This window comes from Talpa europaea (genome assembly GCF_964194135.1).
Source record: "Talpa europaea genome assembly, chromosome: 8".
Lineage (NCBI taxonomy): Eukaryota > Metazoa > Chordata > Mammalia > Eulipotyphla > Talpidae > Talpa > Talpa europaea.
This window is the reverse complement of record NC_140075.1, coordinates 51159392-51177285: the sequence shown is the minus strand read 5'-3', so window position 1 is coordinate 51177285 and position 17894 is coordinate 51159392.

The following is a 17894-nucleotide window of genomic DNA, read 5'->3' as shown; positions in this document are numbered from 1 at the left end:
TTGACTAGATATATTAGAATTAATTTGGATATTCCCTTAATGATGAACAGGTAGATTGCTTCTATTCTCGTGCTATTGCAAAGAATGCTGCCATGAAACCTTTTGCTCAGGGATTTTTGTGCACTGGTACAAACATTTTGGTAGGACGGATTCAGAGAAGTGCAGCTTCTGGCTCAAAGGGTTCTTTAAATTTGGATAGCTGTTATGGAGACCTAATGCTGTATTACAAACCACCCCAAAACTCAGTGCTTTGAACAACCATTTTGTGGTTGTTTTTTTTTTAAGATTTATTTATTTATACAAGAACCGGGGTGTAGGCCAGATGTGTGGGAGGGTGAGAGGATTCACCAGAGTCACAGCGGGGAACAGAACAGGTAGCCTGAGGAAACACACTGCTGAGGGGAGCAGCAGGTGAGACAGGAGAGATCTAAAGCGCCATGTGGGATTCTCGCCAGGCTGGCGGGGATCAAACCTGCGCTGCAGAGGCTGTGGACAGCTTCACAGAGCTGCACTCAACCGCCTGCACCACCAGGGAGGCCCACAACCATTTGTTTTATTCACGATTTTTTGGGTCAGGAATTTAGGAAGGGCTCAACTGGATGGTTTATCGTGGATTCTCTTCCAGGCTGGTTTCATTAGCATATGATTGGGCTCCTGTGCTCTGTGCCTCTGTCTGTCTGTCTGTCTGTCCATCCCTACATAGTGTCATATCTCTTCATATCAATCTCTGCTTCCTTTGCTGTGTGTTGCCACCTTGTCTGTGGTATTGGGTCACAGCTCAGGGAAGAGGTCTTATCGGGCATAAGTAAAGGACCTGGGTATGAATAGCAAGGGACATTGTGGTCTCTAATGAAATCTGGCTTCAGGCCTTTTGACACCCTCTTTTCCGCCCTCCCTCCTGATTTCTTCCCTCCTTTTCCCTTTCCCTCACTCATTTTTTTCTCTTTTGAGAGGGTGAATAGGGACTACAAACAAAGCAGGAGCTCAGTTGAGCAAGCTTTGAAGTTGGGGTGTGTGTGTGGCGTGGCTGGGCTCAAGGACTCCTGAGAGCTCCTTATGCACTCGGCAAAGCAGGTAGCCCTCGCTGCAGATCTCTGGGTCCTCACCCGCACCTTTCAACTGGCGAAAGATCTATCAGTTACAGAGTCTTGCTATGTGTTTGCTATCATCCACATGCATGGGGCATTTTAGATGCAGTGGGGAAAAAGCTAAAATCCTCCAGTTGCTAGAAGCAGCCTGGTGTCCAGCCAAAGTGGCAGTCATCACCGCCAGGGGCATCAAAAAGGAAATCCTTCAACTGCTAGAGAAAGTCTGGAGTCTGGTTAAAGTAGTGATTATTCATTAACCGGCTGGCCAACCTGAAAGCCAGGCTGGCAGCAGACCAGCAGGACAGGACCCTCCAAAGCCAGCAGCCCCTGGGCTGTGGCGGCGTCCACATCTACAGGTGTACCACAATCCTGGTTTTTGGGGAGCAATTGGGCAGGTGTCAGTAAAACTGTGTCCTTAGTCCAGGTCATGGAGCCCACACAGGGGCAAGACAAACTCGGGTGCCAGCCTGGTGCCAGAGCCCCCCACACTGCCCGGAGTGCTGCGGTGGGGGGGTCGGGGAGGGGGGCGGGGGCCCAGTCCTCATCCACTGCAGGCAGAGCTCCTCCTCGTGGCAGCCCTCCAGCTCAGCCAGCTTCTGCCAACAACCCCTCAGGTCCTTGCGCACTGCCTGGGATGCTGGGGTCGCTAAGAGCTGCCACTGGTACACAGTGTGATGCCCGTGACCAAAAAGCAGCAAAGGTTGCACAGCCTGCGGTTCTCAGCCTGCAGGTGCTGGCTAAATTGCTTGAGTTCACAGATCTGGCCTACGTAGACCTGCAACTGCCAACTCACCTCCTAGTTGAGGTGGCCTCGCTCCACCAGAGTGGCCAGGCGCGCCGCCGCCTCCTGCTGCAGGCGCCACACCAGCTCCGCCTTGCCCACTGCTGCCTCGTCCGTCAGCTCCTCCATAATGCCCACCTCAGGCCCCCGTGGTGGCTCAGCGGAGACCTCACCTGCCCACCACCACAGCCTGGAGCCCCAGGGCTTAGCCTCTGGCTCTGCAGGTGGCCAGCTACAGCCGAGCTGAGATGAAAGATGGCTTGTGTCAAAATGAAGGAGAAAACACCAGAAGTGTTGCCTCTTACCAGACGGATACACTTTTGTTCCTTCAGTTTGCTTCTTTAGGTGCCAGATTTGCATGCAACGTAACACTGATCAGAGGCCTAGGCCCCCACCAGAGATACAACACATGGACTCCTCCCCTTTTAAAGACCTGTGGGTGGACTTCCCAAAAATCAAGCCTTGTAGAGGCTTCAGATATTTCCTTGTTCTGATCTGCACCTACTCCGGGTGTTACTCCAACCACTCCTGAGTGAAGCCAGCCTGCCCAAAGACGCCCAAGAAGTAGACAGCCTGCCTGGACCCTGCAAACCAACTCAGGCTGACCCTGTGGGAAAACCCTGACCAGACACCTTGAAACTTCTAGAGCCCTGCTCCAACCAGAGCCCGGAAGCTGGCTGGTCAACGCACGGCGAAGGCTTGAGGAACATCAGGTAGATGTTCATAAGCTGTGGGACTCACCCCCAATATTTGGGGGTGTTGTTTTTCCTGTTTCCTCTTTGATTTGGCCGTTCTCATTATATTAGATTATTGCCTGCCCTGCCCTAAAATCTGGGAGCAAGCCCCCTGTGTCTTGGGCCCTGGCCAGCACCCTAATGTCTCTGTAATTTGCACGTATGTTTCCAAGGTCTCTGGCTCTTCTCTATGTGCTCCCAAAGGGTACTGGCCCTGGCCATCATCAAAGCATATGCCCCGGCCATCCCACTGCTTGTGGCCCTTGGTGTTTCTTGCAGATAGGCTTGGGGGCGGTGGACCTCGGGGTGGCACAAAACAAGTTCACAGTCCTCTCCCAACAAGTTGATCGAGACCGCAATAATGTGGCTCAGTCTGTAAATGACCTCCAGGATCAAATGGATTCTTTAGCAGCAGTTGGCCTCCAAAACGGCAGGGGACTAGACCTGCTCACAGTCACCCACGGAGGCCTGCGCCTGTATCTAAATGAAGATTGATGTTTCTATGCCAACAAGTCAGGTGTTGTTCGAGAGTCTATCAGCCAACTCCAGGATAGACTTCGGGCTCCAGAAAAGAACTGGGAGGGTCCCCCTTGGGGGAAGCATCAGCATGCTAGCACTTTGGCTCACCTTCTGAGTCCACTGGTCTCCGTTCTTGTTCCTGTGATGCTCGCCCTCGGGCCTTGTCTTCTTAATCTGGCCAGTCCCCTTTGGAGGCTGTTAAGCTCCAAATGTTAGTTAGACAATATGAGCCCTTCACCTCCTTTCCTAATGATGCCTATGAGCTCCTGAGTGCCTCCTATGATTCCTGGCATTGATACTCACCAGCACATACTAGGGGTATCAAAAGGGGGGAAATGAAGCAGGAAGTTTCCCGAGTCTGCTGCTTGTTGTCTAAATCTAAGCAGTCTGCTCCTTAGATTCTGCTGCTTGCTAGAGCGGAGAAGCGCTGGGTATACTGCCCTGCCTGTTCACAGTGGTAGCCGTTGCTATGTTGACCCCCTTCCTGAACATAAGGAGTGCTTTATGCTATGATGGATGGGATAGCAAGTTTCCTCATACAAACTGTATAAAACCCTGTCAGTTTTTCTCTTGGGTGCTCAGCCCTTTGGGGAGCAATCCCACTGAGCCCACCCGTGTGATAATTAAATCTCTCTCTCTCTCTCTCCACCTCTCTGAATGCTGTCTGATTTCCTGGGAAATTGCAGTAACAATTTCAGTGGTATATCTAACCTATATCATGCAATAGGTGAACATTTATTATTCTGTGTTTTTTATCATATGATTTAGATCCTTTCTCCAATACAATATAGGTCCCCTAGGAGCATTTCTGAGATTTATATCCCTCTCTACTGAGAATAGTCCTTGTGCAATTGGCTCTGGTACTTTTTGTGTAATTCATGTAATTATCTCTCAGAAAAAAATCCAAGTATATTATATATATACACACATATATGTAAACTGAACATTCTACAGAAGCCATAGGTCATTGTGTTTTCATTTCTCCTTTTTTAAAAAGATTTATTTATTTATGCATACAAGAACTGGGGTACAGGCCAGAGGCGTGGGGGGTGAGAGGATCCACCAGAGACAGAGTGGGGAACAGAACAGGCAGATGGACCGAAGTACACTACTGAGGGGAGCAGCAGGCGAGTCAGGAGAGGTCTGCTGTGCCATGTGGGTTGCTCCCTGGCCGGGGATCGAACTGGTGCTGCAGAGGCTGCAGACAGCTTCATAGGTTGCGTCTTAACCCCTTGTGCCACCAGGGAGGCCCCATTCATTTCTCCTTTTTTTAAAGAAAAATAAATATAACAGTGAAAATCTAGCTGTTGTTTAGAGCCAAGTAGAGTTTTAGGATTCAGAAGAACTTCAACAGTTTTAGACAACAGTCAATATTGACAATTTTCTCTATGGAGAGCAGTGATCTCAGTTTAGGAAGAATTTACATTTGGGAAGAATATAATAATTCTTACATTTAGGAAGAATTGAATTTAATCTTTCTTTAAGATGGTATTAGCTAAGGAAATACTTTGAAGTACATATAAAAATATGTGTGAAAAAACTCACCAGCACTTTCTTCATAGTATTTGTTGTTTTTTTTTTAACATTTTAAAAAGACAAGTTTATTAGGAAGAAAGGAAAGAAAAAGAGGCACTTGCATAGTAGGCAGACAGGAGAGCTGCCTTTTGCCAGTGCAGAATTTTTAACAAATAATTTGGAAACAATCTAAATGAAAACCCCAGGGAATGGTTAAATTACTACATATATTTATAATTAAAGGAGCAATTAGCAGGCCCAGGTGAATGGAAAGCGGAGGTGTGATAGAGGTTCAGGGACCAAAGGGCCCGAGGACGAGTGCAGAGAAACGGGGGCGCCGCCTGGTGGTGACGGCAGGTACTGCGGCAACGGCGTAGAAGACCCGGGAGCCGGGGAGGCGCAGAGGCCGGGCCCCGCGCAGAGGAAGGCGCGGGAGGGGCGGAGAGCGAGGTTTTCAGTCCAAATAGACGTTTTGCGATTCAGTGGCTTCCTGGATGTTCAGGTTAACAGTATTTTTGGAGACGGCATGGGATATTTGCTTCCATTTCGTTTGCATTTCCAAACAGCCCGGCTGCGCAGGAGGGGGGCGTGGCCACCGAGAGCCCGTAGCGGCGCCGCCCCGCCCGCACCTGCCCGCACCTGGCAGCACCTGGCCGCACCTGCCCTCACCTGCCCGGACCGCGAGCCCCGCCCGGCGTGCGCACTGCGCCCCTCCCGCACCCGCCAGTGCGCCCCGAGGCTGGGAGGGGTCCTGCCCCCGGGACCCTGTTGCCCCGGACCCAGCGGGGAGGCGCCATCTGCGCGTTCACCCGGGGCCTCCTTGGCGGAGAGGACGAGGTGAGCCGAGTGGGGGCAGGTGAGAGCATCTCCCTGCGGGCGGCTGGCCGCGGGGCGCCCAGAGGGAGGGCCCGGGCTGGACGGGCTGGGTGTGGAAACTGGGGCTTTGGAGGATGCTTTGTTGTGCCTGTAATTTTCACCATTCCCTGGGGTTTTCATTTAGATTATTTCCAATAACTTGTTATTGTAAAGAAAGTGCTGGTGAACATTTTTATACATAAAAATTTTTATCTGAAAAGGAACTCTCCGGCACTGCTGGTGGGAGTGCAAACTGGTCCAACCCAATGGAGAGCTGTGTGGAGGTTCCGCAAACTACTGAAATGGAACTTTCAGATGGTCCAGCAATTCCACTCCTAGGGGTCTACCCAAAGGACACAAAAACATTGATTCAAAAGGATCTCTGCACCCCTATGTTTATTGCAGCACAATTTACAATAGGCAAGATATGGAAACAACCTAAATGCCCAAAAATAGATGACTGGATCAAGAAGATGTGGTACATATACACCATGGAATATTATTCAGCAATCAAAACAGGTAAACTCATGCCATTTGTAGCAGTGTGGATGGAGTTAGAAGGGATTATGCTCATTGAAATAAGCCAGAAGGAAAAGGAAAAATATCCGATGGTTTCACTTATAGGAGGAATGTAGGGAAACCAAATAAGGGGCCAAGAAAAAGAAATAATTATAATAAATTAAAAAACAAAATTAGGGCCTCCCTTGTGGTGCAAGGGATTAAGCACCGCACTATGAAGCAATTCCCAGACTGCAGCACCAGTTCGATCCCCGGCCAGCCAGGGAGCTACCCACATGGCGCAGCAGACCTCTCCTGACTCACCCGCTGCTCCCCTCAGCAGTGTGTTTCAGTCAGTCTGCCTGTTCTGCTCCCCACTCTGTCTCTGGTGAATCCTCTCACACACACACCTGCATCTCTGGCCTGCACCCCAGCTCTTGTATGCATAAATAAATAAATCTTTAAAAAAAACAAACTTTAAATTCAAGATTCTCTGCAGAAGAGTAGCATGAATTTATTTTCTCGGGAATAAAAGAGTACATGTTTCATCTCATTCGTGTCGACATTTCCTGAAGGCTATCTTCCTCAAGGCTTTTGATTCAAATTCCCTCTCAATCCCTGTTCACGCCCTCCTCTCTGACTAGCCCCGCCCCTTTCCATTCGCCCTGAGAACAGTTGTTTTTTTTTTAATTAATTAATTTATTTATACAAGCACTGGGCACAGTCAGAAGCGCGGGAGGGTGAGAGAATTCACCAGAGCCAGAGCGGGGAGCAGAGCAGGCAGAAGGACCGAAGTACACTGCTGAGGGGAGCAGCGGGCGGCAGGAGAGGTCTGCGCGCCATGTGGGACCCTCCTCCGGTGGCCGGGGAGCAGCCGGGGATCGAACCGGCGTTGAAGAGGCTGCGGGCAGCTTCGCAGCCCAGCGCTCAACCGCTGCGCCACCGGGGAGGCCCAGTTCTCTTTCTTCTCTGCTGTTGTCACGTTACTTCTTCTCACCACCAGGAGGCGCGCTCCCTCCCCCTTGGCCATCTAAGTCAGCCTCGCTTTGGGCCACCCTCAGCTCTTTCATTTCTCAGCGCTTTTGCTGTATTACTCCTGCTTGCCACCAGGCGGCGCCCTCCGTCATTTTTCTGCACTTCTGCCTCAATCACTTCTCTACTTTTCACTCACGGGTGACCCTGTCCTTCATTATTCTGTGCTCCATTTCCCGCTCTCCATGTCCTCTTTCACGCCTTTCTCTGTGCTTTGCGTGATACTCTCCACTCTTACTCTCCCATCGGCACTGTTCTTCTGCAGTCCTCACACACCTCACGTCCACGAGGGGGCGTGCTTCTCCCTCCCTTCGTTCTTTTCTGGAGTAAATTGCTCACAGCAACAGTGGCTTTGCTTAAGAAATTGTGAAATAAAATTGCACACTATTATATCTATATTTTCATGTATGCATTTTAAACCTACAAAAGTATGAGAAAAGACACTGATTCAATTACTCTGAATTATTCAGATGATATCATTTGTTTATCATCACCATGATGGCTTTCTTTTCTATATAGCCAGTTCAATTTTCTCAGGTCAGAAGGTCAGCTTTTATTCACAAGGAAGGAATCTTAATAACATTATTTGAGAGGAGCATGTGAAGATATTATTCTATTTTAAAATATCATGGATTTGGGGAAACATGGTCAATTTTAAAAGTTGTTCAAAGGGGGCCTCCCCTGGTGGCGCAGGCGCTGAGCGCTGGGCTGCGAGGCTGCGAGGCTGCCCGCAGCCTGTGCAGCGCCGGTTCGATCCCCGGCCACCGGCAAGGGTCCCACAAAAAAAAAAAGTTGCTCAAAGGACTCTAATGAAAAAGCAACGCAGTTGATTCACATTATTTTTATATTATTACTACTATTAGTTAACATTTATTGAAGGCTACAATATATTAAGCATGGACTACTTACATATCTGTATGATCTCATTTCTTCCTAACAGACACCCCCTTTATCCTCAGCTTACAAAAATCTAAACACAGCTAAATAAATCACAGAAATAAGCACTTGATATATATTAGATATGTCTGGCTTCAACACAATGCACATAACACTGTGTTACGCCTGAAACTTATTAAGCAATGTTCGTATTGACCTGACTTAAACTGAGTTTGGGTTCTACAACCAAGCAGTGTATAATCTCTGCCAAATCTCCTTTTTGAAATTTTATTTTACTTTTCATTCTGCCATGTGAAAATTGATGCTACCGTGCTTTCACCATCCAAACTTATGATCTTGGGCTTTCCTTCTTGCCTTTGTGAAGGGCCAAAAGAGAGACGTTGGCCGCTTTGACAACCTTAAATCAGCCTCCAGGAACGTCACCAGCAGCATGACTTTTGCGGCCAAATCCAGCAACCAGAACTTCATCCTTGTCCTCAACAGAGTTCAAACCACCATCACTGGCTACAAAGGACGGGATTTTTTTTTTCCCAATTCTTGATCAGCTGGACTCTGACACCTTTCCGGGGGGCAGAATCCGGCTGTTTGGCTTCCACTTCCACTTTTTCCAGGACAATTCCCTTTGCATGGGAAGCGCCTCCAAAAGCATTGGCTGTGAGGCCAGTGCCTAAGTGGGCTTTCTCGCACTGTTCATCCTGCCGCTGCTCATCTCCTCCGTGGCTTCTGAGCTCCCTGGCAGTGGGAAGACGGCGACAACCTGGCAAATCTCTATCACCATGTCCTCTTCTTCCACAGCAGTGTGTTGGAGAGATCAGATCCACAGTCCAATCAATATCTTAGACGGAGAAAACATTTGAAAGCATGGTAAAGTATTGAATCAACTTAAATAATCATTTTGACACTTGCTTTATTTTCAATATTGCTTGCTATTTAAGTATTTGAAATGGTAGCAAAGTGAAATACTAGCCAAGTAACTTTACCTTTGACAGAAAGAAAAATAAGTGGTACTTAATTGTCTTGAGAAAGTAGACAAAATATACTATCTACTTTATAATTAAAACATACATGATCCAGAATAAGTATGTGTGACTTCGGCCTCCCTGGTGGCGCAAGGGGTTAAGACACAACCTATGAAGCTGTCCGCAGCCTCTGCAGCACAAGTTCGATCCCCAGCGGGCCAGGTAGCAACCCACATGGCACAGCAGACCTCTCCTGACTCCCCCGCTGTTCCACTCAGCAGTGTACTTCGGTCAATCTGCCTGTTCCGTTCCCCATTCTGTCTCTGGTGAATCCGCTCACCCCCACACCTCTGGCCTGTACCACAGCTCTTGTATGCATAAATAAATAAATCTTTAAAAAAATAAATATCTGGGGTCTCCCCGGTGGCGCAGCGGTTGAGCACTGGGTTGCGAAGCTGCCCGTGGCCTCTGTAGCGCCGGTTCAATCCCCGGCTGCTCCCCGGCCACCAGAGGAGGGTCCCACATGGCGCGCAGACCTCTCCTGCCGCCCGCTGCTCCCCTCAGCAGTGTACTTCGGTCCTTCTGCCTGCTCTGCTCCCCGCTCTGGCTCTGGTGAATTCTCTCACCCTCCCGCGCTTCTGACTGTACCCAGTGCTTGTATAAATAAATAAAAATAAATATTTAAAATAAATAAATAAAATAAATTTTAAAAATAAACAAAAAAATAAATATCTGTAAGTCATTGTTCTTTTTGATCTCATTGGGCAAAAAGAACTGGAATAATATTGAAAAAAAAATGAGAACAAAGAAATAACCTGAACACCACCTGGTATTAAAGTAATAAAAGTTGAATAGGTGGTGAGCATTTTAAATAGGATCTCAGAGAATCAAATCATAATTTATATATGAATTTAATAAGCAATAAAAATGCAATATAAAGCATTATTCACTGTGTAACCTTGGTGCTTTTACTTCAGAGTCAGGAGGGAAAAAAACGTAGATTTTGACACACATCAGTCACCTAAATTTCTTCTGGGTAGATTTTTTTTACCTAATTACTTTAAAAGGTACAATTTTTAAAATCAAATAAAAGTTTAGTACTGCCCAGATTCCAGACTGTGAAAAATAAACACACAAAAGCCAATAATAAGCTGGTATTTAGTCATTATTTTAAAAAAGGTTAATGCTTCTAATGCACTATGAGGTCATACACATGAAAATTTTAAAATCTAAGGCTCTTCTAGAAAGGGAAAAATCAGAATCATTAATCTCCTCCACGGTAAAGAAGCAACCCAGAGAGATTACTGAAAAGGAGGATGATTCACAAAAGCTTTTTAACAATATAGAATAAGTCCTAATATCCCCAAAATGCTCTGTAATAAGGGACTGACTGAACACCTTGCATAAGTAGAAGGTAGCTAATATTGAGTTCAAATTAAAGTCTACATGTGAAATATATAACTATAATAGCTAATGTAGCAAGCTCATTATAACCATAAGGTTAATGTAATGAGTTCCACATTGAGTTGCACATAATACAATGGGTAATAACTATAATTGAGTTGACGTTAATTGCGATGAACAAGTTCTGCATGACCACCATTGGTAGTAACATTAACAGAGCTGAAGATACTTCACAGCAAAATAGAGTTCTACATAGCACATTGGTAATGACTGTAACATAGATGAATGTACTTGAGCTCACAATTAGATAGCACTATTGGTAATAACTACAACAGAGCTGATGGTACTTGAGCTCACAATTGAGTTCTACATAGCACCACTGGTCATAACTGTAACAGAGCTGGCATAATTGAGATCACAATTGAGTTCTCATGAGCACCACTGGTCATAACTGTAACAGAGCTGGCATAATTGAGATCACAATTGAGTTCTCATGAGCACCACTGGTCATAATTTAACAAAGCTGACGGTACTTCAGCTTGCAGTTGAGTTCTACAAAGTCACATTGGTAATAGCTATTACAGAACTGACAGTTCTTGAGCTCACAATTGAGTTCTACATAGCACAATTAGTAGTAACTATTACAGAGTTGAAGTTAATTGAGTTCCATATGAGCACCATTTGTAATAGCTGCAACAAAGCTGATGATACTTGAGCTCACAATGAGTTCTGCATAACAGTATTGGTAATAACTATTCACAGTTCACATTAATGGAGTTCAAAATTGAATTCTCGGGCCTCCCCGGTGGCGCAGCGGTTGAGCGCTGGGTTGCGAAGCTGCCCGCGGCCTCTGCGGCGCCGGTTCGATCCCCGGCTGCTCCCCGGCCACCAGAGGAGGGTCCCACATGGCGCGCAGACCTCTCCTGCCGCCCGCTGCTCCCCTCAGCAGTGTACTTCGGTCCTTCTGCCTGCTCTGCTCCCTGCTCTGGCTCTGGTGAATTCTCTCACCCTCCCGCGCTTCTGACTGTACCCAGTGCATGTATAAACAAAACAAACAAACAAATAAATAAATAAAACATGCCTCTATTAAAAAAAAAAAATTGAATTCTCATGAGCACCACTGGTAGTAACACAGTTCACTGTACTTGAAATCACAACTGAGTTCTACATTGTGCAATTGGTAATAACTATACATAAGCTCACAATGATTTCTACAAAGCACAATTGGTAATTATAGCGGAGTTGAAGTTAATTGAGATCATCAAGATCTACATGAGCACCACTGGTAAAAATCGTAACAGAGTTGACATTAATTGAGCTCACAATTGAGTTCTCCATAGCTCCATTGGTAGTAATACAACAGAGCTGACAGTACTTGAGCTCACAATTGAGTTCTACATAGCACTATTGGTAATAACTATGACAGAGCTGATGGCACTTCATCTGACAATGATTTCTGCATAGCACAATAGGTAATAACTGTAACAGAGTGACAGTATTCCTCTCAGAATTGAGATGTACATGACCACCACCGGTAATAACTATAACAGAGCTGACTGTACTTGAACTCAAAATTGAGTTCTACAAAACACTAAGGGCAGTAACTATAACAGAGCTGATGGTACTTAAGCTAACAATGAATCTGCATAGCACAATTAGTAAAAACTATAATAGTTGATGTTAGTTAGCTCACAATTGAATTCCATGAGCACCACTGGTAATAACTACAACACAGTGATGGTACTTGACATCACAATCGAGTTCTACATAGTGCAAATGGTAATAATTATAACAGAATTAAAGTGCTCACAATTGAGTTCCTCATGAGCATCAGGTAATCACTATCACAGAACTGACACTACTTTGAGCTCATAATAGAGTTCTACATAGAGCAATTGGTAATAACTGTCACAGAGCTTATGTTAAAGAGCTCACAATTGAGTTCTACATAGCACAAAAGGTAAAACTGTAACAGAGTTGACCATAAATGGTGGCACCAAGTCCATACGAGCACCATTGGTAGTAAGTATAGTAGAGGTCACTGTAGTAAACTCACAATTGAGTTCTACATTGCATCTTTGGTAATAACCGTAACAGAGCTGATGGTACTTCAGCACTCAATGAGGTCTACATAGCACAATAGGTAATAACTATAAGAGAGTTGATGTTAATTGAGATCACTAAGTTCTACATGGCCACCATTGGTAATGACTGTAACAGAGATGAATGTACTTGAGCTCGCCATTGAGTATTAGAGAGCACTATTGGTAATAACTACAACAGAGTGGTGGTACTTGAGCTCATAATTGAGTTCTACATAGCACAATTGGTCATAAATACAATAGAGCTGATATTAATTGAGATCACAATTATGTTCTACATAGCACCATTGGTAATAAGCATAACAGAACTGACAGTAGTAGAGCTCACAATGAATTCTACATAGCACAATAGGTATTAACTATAACAGTTGATGTTAATTGAGATCACAATTGAGTTCTACATAGCTCCAGTTGTAATAAGTATAACAGAGCTGACTACTTGAACTCACAGTTGAGTCCTACATAGCACCATTGGTAATAACCACAAGAGAGTTTATGTTAATTGAGTTCACAATTGAGTTCTACATAGCACAATTGGTAATAACTATTACAAACATGATGGTACTTCAGCTCACAATGAGTTCTAATATCACAGTATGTAATTACTATAACAGAGTTGATGCTAATTGAGATCACCAAGTTCTACATGACCAGCATTGGTAATAACTATAACAGAGCTGAAGATACTTTACCTCAGAATAGAGTTCTACATAGCACCATTGGTAATAACTAGAAGAGAGCTGAATGTACTTGAGCTCACAATTGGGTATTAGATAGCACTATTGGTAACAACTACAACGGAGCTGATGATACTTGAGCTCACAATTGTGTTCTACTTAGCACAATTTGTCAATTTTAATAGAGCTGACTGTACTTGAACTCAAAATTGAGTTCTACATTGCACTTTTGGTAAAACTATAACAAAACTGATGGTACTAAAGCTCACAATGAGTTCTACATAGCATGATTAGTAAAAACAATAACAGAGCTGATGTTTGTTAGCTAACTATTGAATTCCATGAGCACCACTGGTAATAATTATAAGAGAGCTGACTGTATTTGAGCTCACAATTGAGTTCTAAATGAGCACCATGGTAAAAACTGTGACAGAGGAGACACTACTTCAGAACACAATTGAGTTTACATAGCACAATTGGTAATAACAGTAACAGAGCTCACTGTATTAAACTCACAATTGAGTTCTACAAAGCACAAGTGGTAATCACTATAACAGAGTAGACATTTAAGAGATCACAATTGAGTTCTACATAGCAAAATTGGTAATTACTTTTACAGAGCTGACGATACTTGAATTCACAATTGAGTTTTACATAGCACCTTTAGAAAGTTGTAACAGAGTTCATTCTATTAAACTCACAATTGAGATCTATAGCATCATTGGTAATAACTGTAACAGAGCTCACTACTTGAACTCACAATTGAGTTTTACATAGCATCATTAGTAAAAATTATAACAGAGATGACTGTACTTGGACCCCTGGTTGAGTTCTACATAGCACTATTGGTAATGACTATAACAGAGCTGATGATATTTCAGTTCACAATGAATTCTACATAGCACAATAGGTAACAATTACAACAGAGTTGACTTTAATCGAGAGCACAATTGAGTTCTACATAACACCATTGATAATAACTTTAACAGAGCTGACAGTACTTTACTCACAATCGAGTTCTACATAGCACAATTGGTAACAACTATAACAGAGCCGATGGTACTTGAGCTCACGATTGAGTTTTACCTAGCACTATTGGCAATAACTATAATAGGGCTGAGGGTACTTGAATTCACAATGAGTTCTACATAGCCCTATTGGTAATAACTGTAACAGAGCTGATGGTACTTAAGCTCACAATTAGTACTAATAGCACAATTGGTAATTGCTTTAACAAAGCTGATGGTACTTCAGCTCACAATGATTTCTACATAGCAAAATAGGTAATAACTATAACAGAGTGATGGTATTCACCTCAGAATTCAGTTCTACATGAGCACCATTGGTAATAACTATAACACAGCTGACTGTACTTGAACTAAAATTGAGTTCTACAAATTCCAAGGGTAATAACTGTAACATAGCTGATGGTCCAAACAATGAGTTATACATTGCACCTTTGGTAACAACTCTAGCACAATTATTAAACTATAATTGTTTTCATGTTAGTTAGCTCAGAATTAATTCCATTGGCACTATCTGTAATAACTCTACCAGAGCTCACTGTACTTGTACTCAAAATTGAGTTCTACATTGTATGTTTGGTAACAGAGCTGATGATATTTAAGCTTACAATGGGCTCTACATAGCATGATTAGTGACATCTATAACAGAGTTGAAGTTAGTTAGCTCTCAATTGAAATCCATGAGACTACTGATAATAACTACGAAAGAGCTCAAAATGGCTAAAAATGGAGTTCTACATAGCACAGTTGGTAATAACTATGAGAGTTGACGGTAATTGAGTTCACAATTGAGTTCTACATGAGCACCACTGGGAATAACTATAACAGAGCAGATGGTACTTGAACTCACAATTGAGTTCTATAAAGCACAATTTTTAATAACTATACAGAGCTGACAGTACGTGAGCTCACAGTTGAGATTTACATAGCACCATTAGTAAAAACTGTAACAGAGCTGATGGTACTTAATATAACAATTGAGTTCTACATAGCACAACTAGCAATAACTATGAGAGAGTTAACATTAATTGAGCTCTACATTAGCACCATTGATAATACCTATAACAGAGCCAATGGTACTTGAGCTCACAATTGAGTTCTACATAGCACTATTGGTAATAACTATAACAGAGCTGACTTTACTTGAACTCAAAATTGAGTTCTACCTTGCATCATTGGTAATAATTATAACAGAGCTGATGGTACTTGAACTCACAATGAGTTCTACATAGCACGATTAGTAAAAGTATAACAGAGTTGACCTTAGTTGGCTCACAATTGAATTCCATGAGCACCACTGGTAATAACTATACCAGAGTGATATACTTGACATCACAATTGAGTTCTAAATAGCTCATATGGTAATAACTATAACAGGGTTGACTTTAAAGAGCTCACAATTTGTTATACTTGAGCACCATTGGTAATAATTATAATAGTCTGACACTACTTGAGCTCACAATTGAGTTCTACATAGCACAATTGGTAATAACTATTACAGAGCTGACATACTTGAGCTCACAACTGATCAGTACATAGCATCATTAGTAAAAACTGTAACAGAGCTGACTGTACTTGAACTCACAATTGTGTTCTACATAGCACTATTGGTAATAACTAGAGTTGAAGTTAGTTAGCTCTCAATTGAAATCCATGAGACTATTGGTAATAACTATAAAAGAGCTCAAAATGGCCTCAACTCAAAATGGAGTTTTACATAGCACAGTTGGTAATAACTATGAGAGTTGACGGTAATTGAGTTCACAATTGAGTTCTACATGAGCACCACTGAGAATAACTATAACAGAGCAGATGGTACTTAAACTCACAATTGAGTTCTATATGGCACAATTTTTAATAACTATACAGAGCTGATAGTACTTGAGCTCACAATTGAGATTTACATAGCACCATTAGCACAATTGAGATTTACATAGCACCACTATAACAGAGCTGATGGTACTTAAGCTCACAGTTAGCTCTAATAACACAATTGATAATAGCTATAACAGAGCAATAGTACTTGAACTCACAGTTGAGTTCTACATAGCACCTTAGGTAATAACTATAACAGAAATGATGGTACTTAAGCTAATATCAGCTATATAGCACAATTTTAAAAACTTATGACAGAGTTGATGTTAGTTAGCTCACAACTAAATTCCAAGAGCACAATTGATAATAACTATAACAGACTGATGTACTTGAGCTCACAATTGAGTTCTACATAGCACAAATGATAATAACTAGAACAAAGTTTCTGTTAAAGAGCTTGTGGTTGAGTTCTACAAGAGCACCATTGGTAATAACTATAACAGAGCTGATGGTACTTGAACTTACAATTGAGTTCTACATAGCACCATTGGTAATAACTATAACAAGGCTGACTATACTTGAACTCAAAATTGGTTCTATAATTGAACTCAAAATTAGTTCAAAATTGAACTCAAACCTTGCATCATTGGTAATAATTATTACAGAGCTGATAGTACTTGAACTCACAATGAGTTCTAGATAGCACAATTAGTAAAACAGAGTTGATGTTAGTTAGCTCGCCATTGAATTCAATGAGCACCATTGGTAATAACTATAACAGAGTGATGTACTTGACATCACAATTGATTTTTACATAGCTCAAGTGGTAATAACAATAACAGAATTTACATTAAAAAGAGCTCACAACTGAGTTCTACATGAGCATCATTGGTAATAACTATAATAGTCTGACACTATTTGTGCTCACAATTGAGTTCTACATAGCACCATTGGTAATAACTGTAACAGAGCTGATGTACTTAAACTCATAATTAGTGCTAATAACACAATTGGTAATAGCTATAACAGAGTAATATTTGAACTCACAATTGATTTCTACATAGTACCTTTAGTAATAACTATAACAGAAATCATGGTACTTAAGCTAACAATCAGCTACATAGCACAATTTTAAAAATTGTAATAGCTCACTATACAATTGGTAATAACTATAACAGAATTAATGATAAAGAGCTCACAACTGAGTTCTACTGAGCACCAGTGGTAACAAATAGTAACACAAATAGTAACAACTATTTCAGGCTAGCAGTACTTGTGCTTACAATTGAATTCTACGGAGCTCCATAGTAAAAATTATAATAGTCTGACACTACTTGAGCTCACAATTGAGTTCTACATAGCACAATTGGTAATAACTATTACAGAGCTGACATACTTGAGCTCACAACTGAGCTCCATAGTAAAAACTGTAACAGTACTGACTGTACTGGAACTCACAGTTGAGTTCTTTATAGCATTATTGTTAATAACTATAACAGAGCCGATGGTATTGCAGCTCACAATGAGTTCTAATAGCACAATAAGTAGTAAGTATAACAGAGTTCACATTAATTGAGATCACCGAGTTCTACATTAGCGCCTTTGGTAGTAACTATAACAGAGTTGATGGTACTTAAACTCACAATGATTTCTATATAGCACAGTTAGTAAAAACTTAGCAGAACTGATGTTAGTTTGCTCACAGTTGAATTCCAAGAACACCATTGGTAATAACTATAACATAGTGATCGTACGTGACCTCACAATTGAGTTCTACACAGCACAAATAGTAGTAACTGTAACAGTGCAATGTTAATTGAGGTCACAATTGAGTTCTATATAGCAAAATTGGTAGTAACTATAACATAGCTGGTGGTACTTGGGCTCACAATTGAGTTCTCATAGCACCACTGGTGTTAACTATAACAGAGCTGACCTTAATTGAGATCATTGAGTTCTACATAGCACCATGAGCAATAACTGTAACAGATAT